A 14121-nucleotide genomic window follows, 5' to 3' on the forward strand; every position below is an offset into this window, starting at 1 on the left:
ACCGACATCGAGCAAAAGATGTCAAATTCGTTCTTAGGCATATATTGACTCATACTTGAGAATCTGTTCTGAGGGTTGATCTTTGAAAACGTTGTACTTTTGCGCAATAGAATAAGTAATATTTATATAATTTATAAATATAAAACTTATAAATATATAATATAATATAAATTTTAAAGCTTTTGAAATAAAGCTTATCATTTGTTTGTACGGATCAAAAGAACTTGCTGATAAGTGCCGTAAAGGTAAAACGTGGATTTCTCAATATATATTTTATTTTAAATGAAACTTTACACGTGTTGGTTATAAATGTTTATCAAGTGTAATAAAATGTTCCGTAATAAGTATACCTATACCTAATAAATTTATTTTTTTATAATTATATCTTTTACCCTCTTATATATCGCCTAGTACCTAACTACCTGTAAAAATAAGCTATTATAATCAATAAATGAAGTGTAATTTTGTACAAAGTTACTTTACGTGAACATTAAATAACTTAGTTATATATTTATTACAAAGTGGTATTATCCTCTATAATTCAGCCTCATCGATGCCACTGCGGTGACAGCGTTGACACCTACGGTCACCATGGACTCTCCTGTTCAAGAAGCGCTGGTCGCTTCTCTCGCTATAGCACCATCAACGACATCATCCGACGTTCTCTAGCTACCGCTCACGTACCAGCTGTATTAGAACCTATTGGTTTGGCGCGGAGCGATGGCAAGAGACCTGATGGTATGACGCTCATACCTTGGAGGCTTGGAAGGTCACTTCTGTGGGATGCAACTTGTGTTGATACCCTAGCTGCATCACACATCCAGGCCACTTCGTCAATGGTAGGTGCGGCTGCTTCCAGTGCCGAGCAGGCCAAGAGGCGTAAATATGAAAACCTGGATAGCAGCTTCATTTTTGTGCCTTTTGGAGTAGAGACTTTGGGACCGTGGGGTCCGGAGGCAAGAGCCCTTTTCAAAGAATTATCGAAAAGGGTTATCGAGTCTACCGGTGATCCTAGAGCGGGCAGTTACCTTGGCCAACGAATTAGTTTGGCCATCCAAAGGGGCAATGCTGCCAGCATCTTAGGAACTGTGCCTCGCTGCGGTGGTTTCGAGGACGTTTTAGATTTTATTTAGTCTTTAAATAGTTTATTTTAGGTTATATTTATAATTAAAAATCAAAGTAATAATTCACGGAACTTAAATTTCCTTTTTAAATTATCAAACAAAAGCTTTCAGTTATTATGCTTCATATCTCAAACAAATACCTATTCTGCATGGGAACGTTTGTAAAATTGGATGTTAGCATGACTGTATATTCTTTTATGCTGTCAATTCTAAGTGTGGTTGATTGTAACTCAATTAGTTATAAGCTGGTATATTGATTTGCCTTTATCATGCTTCATCACACTGTCCCAAATATGATGAGAAAAAATTATTTGTAATACAAATTTCAGTATCGGCCGGGTAACATACCAAATCACCAAACTTTGCTCAAGTATATTTAGTTTTAAGGCAAATATTGAAGATTCATGTTTTTTAAATCACCTGTAAACATTGTGTAATCTTGAATCAAAAATCACAAATACATTTCTCCTCTACCACACATCTGGAGGCTAACTACCTCAGCTTATACCAAAATCTACAACTGGATGAATTTATGCGTTTCTAAGTAAAAATAACGATTTAATCTCGCAATGTAAACTGGACTTTATACATCAAACGTTTTGCTTACAAGAGGGTTTACACTGATGATTGACGCGTGAAAGGGATATTTGTAAAAGATTACTAAACATTACATTATTTCCATCAAGTTTGTGCGGACGGCACGTGTTGGCATCCGTCGATACACTAATCTTTCATAACAAGTTAAATTTACCGGTTCCTTCACTCCAATAACAATATACATCTCGTAAAACCTATTCAGAGATAATACATCTCCATAAAATTTATACATATGTCAAATATATGACGCAAACACGTTATAGCGAGGCTGTAATCGTCATAAATAAATAAGTGTTTCGAAGCAAACGGGCTGCCGGCGTTCGTACAGCAGAACGAACTGACTAACTACTGTGCCTTTGTCAGGGAAAGTTACCTATTTCTTTACTTTTCATTGACATTTATTTCTCTTTTTATAAATTACCGCTATTTGAACTAAATTTATCGAAACTATACACAATTCGTCTTCTAATTCCCCAACCCGACATTTTACTACATTTATTTCCTGTTGGGCGTAAATTATTGAAATGGGCGAGTTTATGGACGTACATCAAGACATCGAATGGACACTCTACCTACAGTTATATCGCAAAAACGAATAAATATCAATTGCGTTCCAAGAAAAAGATAAACGTAATAATTTATTCGCTTTCTGTACCAACATATAAGACATAAAAGTAGCGTTTTAAATAAATACATTCTTACATACAAGACATCGAATGGACACTCTACTTACAGTTATATCGCGAATTAATATCAAATGCGTTCCAAGGAAAACATAAACGTAATAATTTGTTCGTTTTCAATACCAACATATAAGACATAAAAGTAGCGATTTAAATAAATACATTCTTACGAATACTATAAAACTACCGTAAACGTATAACGTAATTCATTCATTAAACCAGGTTTTATATAACATTACAGTATAATTTGTTGGCAAACGATACTTAATAATTATTGTAATATTTTGAATGAAAAAATTCCGTCGAGGAGCAAAAATAAATAAAGTGACAATTTTCTTGGTGACGTGTATTGTGCGATCACCTCGCAATATAATCATTCCGAAAATTTGTATAAAATGAAAAAGTTTTCCCTTATTATTTACACTTTACGAACTTAATAAATTTTTCGTCGCCCTTAATAAACTGAAATGACAGCTTGATCATCTATAAAACAAGATTTTCCAGCTAAGTTTTTGCGGAAATGCTGAAACTCTTTTTTACTCGGCCACGGGTCGTCGCACCGTGCATTTAAATATATTGTCAAAACTTTAAACGAGTGTTTCCCAGAAGCGTGGGTAGATCTCGACTTGCGCTGAACAAATGGGTCACTTCGGCAGAAGAGTATTTACATTAGTTTTGCAATGGGCAGGTATTTTGGTTTATAATCCAAAAAAGAGATTTTTAGGGCACAATAACACACATTGCCTGTAAGCAAACATAATATTATTTCCTACATATAGTTTAATGTACTCGTACCTCAGTACTGAAAAAGCGAAAGTAACGTCACTGCTCAATTTTATAAAATAAACTCTTACGAGTAAGTATTGAGGGCGCTTATTTTAATACTTTTGTTGATGTTACGCTCTTACGATATTTGGCACAAACTACAATTATTTAGCCATATATTTATTTAATCTGTATATTTTATGACAGTGCGTAACTACTCCAAAATTCAAGTAGGTATAAGATATCTAGGTATATCCGTTGCTTTGCCTGTACTGAACAACGAACAAACTTATATTTCTGAAACAACCAGAAAACAACCTTAGCGTTAGGTTTAATATATAATTTGGCTACGCACATTAATTAAACGTCATCATTTGACAACTGCAACAAATATCATAGATAACTCTGGTTACTCTTGAAAATTGAGATCAACCTACCTAAGCATCTTTTCCCAAAGAATCTACAAAAAGTCTTTTAACGCTTTTGCAGAATTAGTATATATGCAGGCTCTATAAAATATATACAGCCCGCCCTTGCTTTACTGGAAAAGAAGCAAGAAGTGCTGTTTAAAAGTATGCAAAATTAAGATATTCGTAATGTAAATCTCATATAAATTATATATTTGGCTGTTTATCGCGGAAGGGTTTATATGATATAAAATGTGTTACGAAACAATATTGATGTTTTTGTTTGGCGTGTCGTAACCGAGCACTCGACTAGTGCACTAAAAATAAAAATCAACGTTTTACATCATAATATAATTTTACATGGATTGCAAGAAAATATAGGTGTATAAATGTAATTCAAATATTGTAAAAACTGAAAAATAAGCAGTTTTATCAAAGCAGATATACTTCAGTTGATGTAACTTTATAGCGTAGGGCAGCGATTTAGCGTCGTAGTGATAAAGTAATTGTGTGTAACAATTTCTATAGAGTTTGGCGAAAGATAAGAATGTAAAACCGCTATAGAATTTCACTAAATAAAACTAAAACCTAATTTCACTAAATTAGGAAAAAAAGTAGAAATGGCGCTCTACCGTATTAGGTATATTATATATGACAAAAACTAGGTATACAATAAAAATCAGGGAAATATTATAGCAAGACGGGAACTCATATAAGATAATTAAAATTTTATTTCTGATTAATTAGTCGAATGAGATTATATCGTTTAATTTTTTCCTTTACGAGTATTTCCTTCCAACGTACGGAACTCTACCTTTATTCAGACAAGTTTTTTGGTTTAAGTAGGTCTAAATAAGTGCCGCTTTTGCTCGGAAAATGTTAATTGACACCTTTTTATACCTACATGATTATGGAATTATAACTTATACACGTACAGTAATTTTATTAAAATCTTTCGAATAATTATTTGCTCTTGGCTTATTATATTAGGTATAATTATTTAATATGTAAGTAACAAAATTTACGAACAACTTGTTTGACGCTTTACTCTCAAGTTGTCTGTCTGAGCCCCGAGGTTCGGATGACAAACATCTTCGATAACATGCACTCAGTTACATAACCAAACAGGTATGCAAGCATTCATATTTTATGCTTTCAATAACGATAGGCTTATGTACCTATAAAGTTTTAATAACTTGTTTACCTATTTTATTCTTTAAGCAACATCTGTAGCCACTCAAGCACAAGATAAACATAAGATCTTCTGTTTAAACACGTGTTAATTTAGACTTAACTGAATCTCGAATAGTGATTTAAAAACATTGTGTTAAAGTGCTGCCATCTCTCATGGAAAATCAGTAGATAAATCGATGTCGCTACGAGTATATTTAGATTTCAATGACAGAAAATCAGGAACTTGATAGTGTACCTTCGTAATTCGTACCATCTATGTATTAAAAACTCCAGCATTATCTCAAAGATATGTATCTGACAAGCGAACGCACAATGTCACGGTAAAATCAAACTCATCTTGGTGAAAGTACTATCGTTATTCGTAATCGTACCTATCTGGAAATCGTTCGCTGATGTACACTACGCATTGCGTAACACCGCTATTACTGCGGTACGTTACAAGAATATTGTACAACAAGTACCTACTTTCGGCTGACTTTTCAAAACTCCACAGACCATGAGATCGTTTAGTGAAATTAAATAAAAATATTTGTTTGTATAACTATCTGAAGAAAAAATCTCAACAAAATAGCGAGTTTCTTTTGTCAATATTACCTTTATTTTTTTATAACTTAAAAACCCAAAAGTTACAATTTAAATGTTATTTTTAGCGAACACTTTAAATTTCTCTTTATTTACTTCTATTTACGTATTGCTTTCAATGCCTCTCATATTGAAACAAAAGCGAATAACCTATCTTTCTAGAACAACACTAACAATCCGGCTATAAATTACAACCTAAGATGTTGTTTCGCATGCAACGTGCCTAATGGCACTTTAAATCACTTGTTATGAAAATATCAATTAAAATGTATTTATGGCTCAATTTAGGTTCCTCCTAATTAATTCATACCAAGAACACTTAGAGCTGCCAACCAACTAAATCTAGCGTATACTTTTTGGCGCCTACCCCTTTAATTAAACGCTCTCTTAAAGTTAAACAGTAAATGAGGTCACTTATATTTCGGCTGGAACTAATAAGTATGCCTCGCTAAGGGAAAGTATATATTTCCGTTTGTTAGCATTAAAACTACACAAAAGTTGGCCGTTAAATTTGTATCTGAGATAGAACAGGATAGGAATATTCTAACAACAATATATTTCTACGTGAAATCAAAACAAAGATACTTTTCAAAAGCGTTTTGTGTTTAGAATATTTTATTAAGATTTTTTTTATAGTATAGACAAATTTAAAATTTCGACCATTTATATTAAATGAAACGAGAAAGACTCATGTTTAGTTTATCTTATAGTAAATCAAAATCAAATCAAATACATTTTATTGTACACCAAAGACAAAGCAATAAAAAAACACAATTGAAAGAAAGAAAGAAAAGGTACAATAGGCGGTCTTATCGCTTAAAAGCGATCTCTATCAGCCAACCTACCCAAGTACACGAAGTTCGAGACGACTTTCGAAATTTAAATTTTTCTTATATAAATTTTTATTCTCATTTTACACAATATACCCTCAACTAACCGCGTCACATCGTCCGCCCGAGCTTTTATATAGTTAACTGGGTTTCTAAGGTTAGTTTTCATAGTTATGCTTAATTGCTTATAAAAACAAACAAACTCGTCAGCTAGAAATAGTTATATTATGTGGAATAATAAGTTATTTATCAATTTCTATCAACTTTATCAGATTATTATGTGATTGGCAGCGGCTAGGAGATCCGTAGATCAGTCTGTTGTTGTTACAAAACGAAATCCATCAGTGCCAATGTCGAACAATATACGTCAAAATTAAAATATTTTGCATTCACCAGCGCATAATGCTGAATTTCAAATGTTGATACTACTTCTACAAAGTCTTCACTTTAAACTTTTGGATAAGAAAGCCTTTGTGGGTCTATGCTTATCTTTGGTATCCTATGAAAGGCATGTACCTATTATTATGAGACGAGTAAAATGTTTGAGAAAGCAGGTTAAATGCCCTAATAGATTAGCCCGCTACCATCATCACTTACGTGAGATCGCAGTCGAAGGCTAGCTTAAATAAAAAAAGTACTAAAGGTATAGCAAACAATTATGTCAATTATTTGAGCAATGCAAAAATGATAACACGTTAACAGTAAATCGATAAAATCCTAGGAACAATGAATAATACATAAAATCTCTTGCATCCGGACTGCATTAAATGCCATTCAAAACTGCATGCCATGTTAAATTGTTTACCTTTTCAAGTTTATCGCCCGTATGTTTAACAACATGAATACCGCGCGATTCCTGAACGCGAACCTATTACACCTAATAATAATTAAGATAAGTAAACAGAGTATGGAAATCGGCCAAGGGTACTACAACAAAGTGCAAGGTAACTCAAATCGAAAATCCAAGGCAATGATGCAGGTCCGGAAATCTGCACTGTATCATTAAACTTTATCATCTCAAATATCAATGCGTGCTATAACTTAGAATTAAAACAACTAAGAAAAATACACTTTTCTGCATTACCTATTTATACCTTACTACATCGCATTGAAGAAAGAAGCTCTCTTTTCCACTCTGAAGAATCCTAATACAATCCTTATCGACAAACAAAGAAGATTATGACGTCACAGCCTGGCGGGCCAAGATCGATCAAGAGGCCAAAATTGCGATGGATAGATGGAGTAGACCGAGATGCAGAAGCCATCGGCGAGCATGGATACAAGATAGAGATAGGTGTGACTGAAACAGGCTCGGCCCTCAAAGGGCTGGAGTGCCAATGATGATGACGATTCCATTATGGAGCAGGTAAATAATACTTATTTGGAACTAGATCATCATCATCGTGTTGGACACAATGTGGTTTAGCAGCCTTAAATCAATACCAACACGTATAAACATTTCAATTTGAATTACAAATCCCAATATAGAATCCCAATAGAAAATCCAGAAAAATTCTCCGATAAAATAAAGCGAAATATATAGCAAATTGCATCTATGTAGAGCAAATAAAAGTCCACATTTCGTTCAAGCATACAATATAGGACCGGTTCCATACGGACGCGTCTCAGCTACTAACCGCAGTCGCCGCGCCGCATTGTCTTGCTCACTTTCTTTTCTAAAACCGACCAAACGTCGTTCCAGTTGTAAGTAATGTGTGAACTATGATAATCTAACATTATACCTAGTATCGTGTAATTGATCTTTGCCATTATATTATTAGAGGTGGTTTTGTTTGTAGGTACCTAAGCTCATAATTAAGCAGTTACTTCGTACACAAGCCGTCTTAACCTACAAAAAACCCAAGTCCAGTGGACGTCAATCGGTTAATATGATGATGATGATGATGACGATAAAATAAATGAAGATGCGATAAATGTTCACAAATATTTCCACTGTATTATTATAAATTTTGTTTAGAAGTTAACTAGTCGTATTAACTGCCAGAAAACAGCTTTGAAAACATTTAGAATTTAATAAATTCACACGCGGTAACAGTTTTCGAACGTTGATGAAACTGCAGTGGTAAAATTTAAAGATATTCTTTATAGTGGCGACTTGTGGTGACTATTTTATTTTTATGCCTTTGTTATTGCTTCGTGAAGCCTCAAAACTTACACCTATTTCTATTTTCACTCTAATCCTAAGCTATAATTATACGACGTCGAACCGCAAGCGGTCACATATGCTGCACGTGGCTAGTGTATGGCCGTGTTTACGACTCTGTCCAGTTTTATGAGACGCTATAGGTAATTATTCTGGCAACCTATGCCCCTTCTCCTTAAACTGGCGCATTTGTAGATGCCCTACAAACCACTGCAATTCTTTCTTTCAATTATGACCAACTCAATTTTTTTTTACAGCAATAAATAATTGAGTTCAATGCAAAGAACTTTCGACTAAGCTACCAGAAACGTGTGAACCTTAATTTAAACGAAGAAGCATTCTAACATGATTTTAACATTAAATTAGAATGTCACAAGGAAAGCTAATTATAGTTAGATTGTAATTAATTGAAAAAAAAATTGTGGCACAGTCATAATCACCGATCATTTAGAACCCGCGTGCATCTCGCTATAACGGTCTTAGCACTTTGACCAATTTACCTTTGCTTATTATATAGAAAAATTTCCCCAATTGAAAATAATAACTAAAAAGATAAAATACAGACGTAATATCTAGATTCCATCAGCGTATGGCACTCCTAATATATTACTCACCGAATGATAAGCGTAATAAATCAAACCGTACCAATTAGGGCCGTCTGTCGAGACAATGCCATCGTTTAGTTGTATTCTGAGATAACGTAGGTAACGTAACGTATGTTCTCTTGTGTCTAATGTATTGCTTTCTGATCCCCTAAAGTTTGCGTGATACACTAACCCACATTCACAGTGCTAATCACGCGTGACAATGGCAATTCAAACACGAACAGTATCAACGCTTGTTGTTCGAATCGTTATAATTATAGTTTAAATTGTGTGTATTTTCCCAGTATTTATTCAGGGTCTGCACATAACATTGTAAAACTTGTTTATTAAAAACTAGATCTGACAAAGCACTTTTCTTACAAACGGTAGATGCTGTTTGACCACTACGACCAATGTTGGGAAAACAAATAGGTATATAAACTAAGTTCATCATATTTAATGTTTCGCGAATAGTGAAAATGAAATTTAAATCCGACAATGTTTAAAGCAGAGTTAGATACAAGACCATGGCATAAACTTACGGGTCTATAATAACATGCAACAAAGTTTGAGTTTGCGGGAAAAGACAAACCGACAAACGATTATAACTTTCTTTGATAGACAATACATTCATTGTTTTTCCTGAATGTTTTTTTAAATATATTTTTAAATTAGTCGAGGATGGATAAATACAGTTAATAATTGAAATATAAGTGTCAAAAGTCAATCGATATACCACAGCGGTGTAAATTTATACAAGTCTAACCTACAAGCCTCCTTAACAATACAGTCAATCAGAATTTTGATCTACTAATCTTATCAAGGTTTGAATATAAGATTTCCGTGTGCCGGTCATAATGCGACATTCTAGAGTATAAAGATTTAAAGGCAAGCGAACACAATTGTGATACAGTGGTTACCGTCGTAACTGGGGCGTCGAGAGGATAATAGGTAAACCAGATACATCTGTCTGAGAGACGTTTTTGTGCTCTGTTTCACCCGCACTATTGTTTTTCAACCGCTGAATTTCTGTAGGTACCTAAATTCTCCCACATTCATACACATGTCGCGAACCTTCTTAGCGTTTGAGATTTTTACACTTAATTAATGCAAATAATATCGCTGGGCATCACATATTATAGCCAGTGCATTACATGGGGAAATAGCGGGCTTTGCAACAAGTCATGTTGCATTTACACGACAAAGATTTGATTTAATTTATTTGCGAATTATAACAAATTACCCTTACATGATCACTTTTTTGTCAGTCTACTTGGCTGACTTTGTGACTATCAAGATTCAAAGGAAATTTAGAGGTATAAAGTTAAAATTAACCAGTGCATTACATGGGGAAATAGCGGGCTTTGCAACAAGTCATGTTGCATTTACACGACAAAGATTTGATTTAATTTATTTGCGAATTATAACAAATTACCCTTACATGATCACTTTTTTGTCAGTCTACTTGGCTGACTTTGTGACTATCAAGATTCAAAGGAAATTTAGAGGTATAAAGTTAAAATTAAATCTTTGTGTGGATACTCAAACCCTTTTAATATGGAAGTAGGTATATAGTATATAATAATTAAAAAACAAAGTGAAACGACATTAATCTGGTTTAGTTATTTAACGACACTAAATAATCTAGATAAACGTTTTTTCTAGTGAAAGTTTACTTTAACCTAAGTTATTTTGCTCGGACTTATATTTTTCTAGGTACTTCGCATGTTCAACTATACGCCAATAGTGTAAAAGTTTGGCCAACCTGAGAATCCAAACAAAACCGCGTAAGCTACTAGACCAAGGCGAGGTCATCCATATATTATATTACACTATACTATAATATATTCCAGTAATTGTATGCAAATCTATCAGTTGACGTCAACTGTGTGCCATTTAAATCAAACCCCATAGTCGAATGTCCTTGACTCGTACCTCCCCGCTATAATTGGGTCAGTGGGGGCAACCATACCTTTCGCTGTGCAATATTGCGCGACGACATATTTAGAGCAAGGACATTGATACAAATTTATCTTGTATTTACAAACCACTAACCTGACTATTACAAGCAAAAATATATTAGCAGATAAGTAGACTATCTAATAACAAACACTGTTATTGGGCTAATGGAAGTTCTACTAGTGTAGAATACGAAAATAACCAAAACTGTTCTATTTAAATTACTAAGTTATAGTCGATGCAAACATGGGCGTACCCAGAGTGGGTTGGAGAGGGCAGCTGCCGTCTGGACATCTCGCAGATCATGTATGAACTTCTCTTTAAAGAAATATGGCGGCCAAGATAAAGACAAATGGACAAAAATGAAAAAAAATTACAGTTTTTGCTTTAGTAGGATATATTATAGAGGACCCTCTAAAATTTCAGATCAACGTGCAGAATTCGATCAGTTATAGTTTTATTACAAGTATCTATAGACTACCTATATAACCGAATGACAAGGTTGCTTGGAAGCATCCGGCTCCGCTTTCAGCTCTCACAAGATAGAAAAATGAATGTTAAAATGCAAAATGTAAATTGTTGTTGTTGGAAAAGAGCAACTGCTGAGTTTCTTGCCGGCTTCTTCTCGGTAGAATCTGCCTTCCGTACCGGTGGTAGAATCACTACAAACAGACAGACTTCACGTTTCAAAAGTGCTTTTATTAGGCCTACTTGAAATAAATGAATTTTGAATTTTGAATTTTGTATTTTGAATAATCGAAAATCATTTGCGGGTGTTTGTCCGAACACAATTCACTACAAATACCTACCCAATGTTTAATGTAGGTGTCTTCGTTTAGTGTGGATGACAAAGCAGTCGCGGACGATCGGACCTAAAAAAATCTCACTTGCCCTCCAGATCAGAACCTAGGTACGCCCATGGCTGCAGACCAAGCATATAACTGCTTAAGCAGGCTCGCGCACTTTTCTTAGGATAATTCATGATAATTTGAAGCAGCAAGGCAGATCTCTGGTTTGGGTATATTTCCACCTCTTTCGAAAAATAATTAAAAATGTCGGACTTCTTTTCACTTCATCTAAATCATTATAAGGCTTTATATTTTTATTGCATGTAACTAGAAACTTGGAGTTCCTACCTATATCACAAAGGAAACCATTGACTTGAGTATTCCGAATAAATTTTATCTCGACTTCTTTAGCCGATACTAACAAAATTTATGTAATTTTTTTTAGTATCGGCTATAGAAGTCAAGGAAGGACGCACATACACTTATCAGATTTCTGACTCGTAGTTTTTTATATTTCGTATTTGATGCCTTTTTTTTCCTACCACGAATTTAGTATTCTATGCGTGATCCAAGGTTGACTGGTAGGGAATCCTTTTTTTCGCAATAAATTTTTATGTTATTACAATAAATAAAAACAAAAACTTAATTTGCTTTAATAATATATACCGATAACCAGGATAATATGTTGTACGATGCTTTTATAATTTCTTAAATCTTTATTCAAATTATATATTTATGATTTTCCTAATCTTTCTATAATATCATGGGATTCCGGAAAGTAACGCATGCACCTATCCTTAGCATATTTTTGATATCACTGTTTTTGCCTTATTTATTTGAAAGCTTCTAGTTGTTCCCATTTTAACATTATGAGCATCTGATTACGAGCCTTGGAATTAAGTCAGAACCTTTCAACGGACAAAAAAACTTGTACCTATTTGCTTAAAAGTATTTATATAAATATAAATTCATAATATAGTAATCCTTTCCTCCTTTTTTAATCCTCTTGCAGACCTGTCCATTTATTTTAGTTGCGGATTTGTGTAAGTACTGACACCCGAATTGGCACCAATATTATTATGATATATCGAATCTGTGCAAGACTAGAGATTAGCGCTTTCAAACAGAAAGACGCGACGGGCTGACTTTACTTAATACTATGTAATAATGATGACACATGACTTTTAATTTAGAAGTTGCGGTATTATCCATCAACGTCAGATTGAAGATTGCAGATAGGTGCGAAGAACTTTCGACGCTAACTCGCGAAAGGGTCGTAAACGTAAACCGATTTCTCCCGAAGAAAGAATTTCGAACTCATGTTTCGTAATTTAACGAAAGAATTATAGGTACATACCTTGTATGTAAATAATTATTTTATCATCACTGCATGAAGAATTAATTATTTGGGAGGTAAAATTGGTCCTAGATAAGGTTTCTACTACTATAATTTTCTAAAAGAGAATTTCACGTGACGAGAATTTCCAACAATGCAATCTACTATTTTATAGTACAGTAATAAACATAAATAACTACAAAACAATAAGAAAACATCAGCTTCGCTTGTTATCATCAAAGCAACTAGGTCAATTACGATAAATTCTTTCCCTAATACCTAATGGAAACTTTTCTTTTAGGCAATATAACATTTTATTTATCCACCATACGACTTTTGAAGTCAAGAATTTTAACTAATTTTATACTGTTGGTTATGTGTTATGAATTTTTATTGTTATTAGTTTATTATTAGACTTATTTGTGTAAACATTATGTCGCAACATCACATCTTTTATCTATTTATTAAATAATAAAATATATTTTTTTCTACTTCATTTTAGTGAGTGAATTTTAAATAACTTCAATAATAGGTGTTACTTTCTAGAAATCGGTTTAATATATATAAATAGGTACTATTATAACATCGTGGTCAACATAACTATGAATATACCTATTAAGGTTTTCTGTTTGGGAATTTTCAGAACCAGGCCTGACGTCAACTGGATAAAAATTAATATTATTATTTATTTTTTCGTTATTTTTAAAATTGAGAGTATATAGGTAGGATGGTTGTTTGGTAAAAAATTGTAACCTACCATAAATTAAAAAATAAAATAAGCGATCTATAATGCTGCACCTAGCCTGAAGGTGCAAAAGACGAGCCTTCCTGTCAAAATCATTTTCCAAAATTCATTAAATACGAATGGAGAGTGAAACCTACCAATTTCATTAAGGTAAATCTTTAGTAGACAATTTTATTGTAGTACGGTACACCATCTGAAATCCCACTATATTTTACGTAATGCAAGTACTCTGACGAAACTTTCGTATTTAAAAAGCCTATATCTAAGTCTAAGTGACTTAAATAATGCTCTGACCCTCATCAAAATCGGTTTAGTAGAATCCGATATACGATGGCAAACACTAGTCATTTAATTTTAAAGTAA

The 14121-nt window shown here is 33.5% G+C and overlaps 1 protein-coding gene across 1 annotated transcript in view; it reads right to left on the reverse strand.

The window, feature by feature from the left end:
* LOC120637382 (cAMP-dependent protein kinase catalytic subunit 3) overlaps window positions 1-14121 on the reverse strand; it is a 52036-nt gene that overhangs the window by 37449 nt on the left and 466 nt on the right. The gene's annotated exons all lie outside the window — the stretch shown is intronic.

The sequence above is a fragment of the Pararge aegeria genome, chromosome 3 (assembly GCF_905163445.1).
Source record: "Pararge aegeria chromosome 3, ilParAegt1.1, whole genome shotgun sequence".
In the NCBI taxonomy this organism is placed as follows: domain Eukaryota; kingdom Metazoa; phylum Arthropoda; class Insecta; order Lepidoptera; family Nymphalidae; genus Pararge; species Pararge aegeria.